This window comes from Penaeus monodon, chromosome 25 (assembly GCF_015228065.2).
Source record: "Penaeus monodon isolate SGIC_2016 chromosome 25, NSTDA_Pmon_1, whole genome shotgun sequence".
Lineage (NCBI taxonomy): Eukaryota > Metazoa > Arthropoda > Malacostraca > Decapoda > Penaeidae > Penaeus > Penaeus monodon.
The window spans coordinates 40,281,080-40,282,206 of NC_051410.1; the positions used below are offsets into that span (position 1 = coordinate 40,281,080).

General features: G+C 38.8%; 1 protein-coding gene across 1 annotated transcript in view; it reads right to left on the reverse strand.

The window, feature by feature from the left end:
• The window catches only part of LOC119589273 (alpha-centractin-like), a 52,739-nt gene that overhangs the window by 48,257 nt on the left and 3,355 nt on the right, over positions 1 to 1,127 (reverse strand). The window lies entirely within an intron of this gene.

Below are 1,127 nucleotides of genomic sequence, written 5' to 3' on the forward strand. Positions count from 1 at the left end.
GCAGTAATAACAATAATAAAAAAACAGGTCTTTCCTAATATTCAAGAAATGAAGCAAATAAGTGAGCCCCAGTGGACGGTGCATCACAAAATATCATTAGCTTCCTAGACCTCTTCCTCCAATCACATGTCACTTGACCGACCAACAGATAACCTTTTACAGATTATAGGTAAGGCCCCTCCTGTTCAACTAAGCCCTTGACTGGTAAATACTGAGGGACATGATAGGGGTTATCCTACAGTCATCAATCCTTGGAATCAGTGAACCATTTATCAGGTCTGTGAAACTGCTGCAAAACATGTCTTCTGTTTTCCAAGACTAACTGGACAAATGACAAAGACCAAGATATCCAGAAGTTATTTATGGAGCTATTTGGATTACTTTAATCATATAGACCATGCTGCTATTCAAATGTAAAGATAATGATGATGATTTTGACTGGCCATAACAATTGCTAAGGATGCTCCTTTAATTATTTCAAAATACTGTGCATCATATCATGATACCTATACACCTGCACAACCACCACTGGCCTACATGTGGCTTCTATGACTCTTGGTGTCCCAACTATGTCCATCAAAATCCCCATCCTCTTCAATCTCCCAAGATTTTTTAAGCTTGTAGTCTTCCCTAGGAACCAAGCAAAGTTCTATCTTGTCAAAATATAATGATGGTGGTATGTTGGCCCGACCACAAAACAGACTGGACTGGAATATAGGCCTTCCATCATAAATCACAACACGAGTTTCAAGTGAACTTTGAGAGAACACAGCCAGTTTAAGTATCAGTAAAACATCTTGTTCTGAATGCCACTGTCCATTTTCTTAAAACATAAGGTTACAGACGGCAGAGTAACATGCAACAGCTGTACTGGCCTGAATCATAGATGGCACATCATACCACAGGCTACATCATTAGCTAGTCAGAAGGAGTTTGTCTTTCTCCAACAGTAGTGATATTATTTGCTTGTGTCATGATTAGTTGCTTGTGCCTAAAGCAGAGGGAAATATTAAAATGTTCAAATATCTGCTTACAAATAACACATGAGAATGATTAGGAGCTCAAAGGCTTAAATACTGAACAAGCTAGGCACAAATTGGCAAACTGATAAAGTGCACTAGATCCCA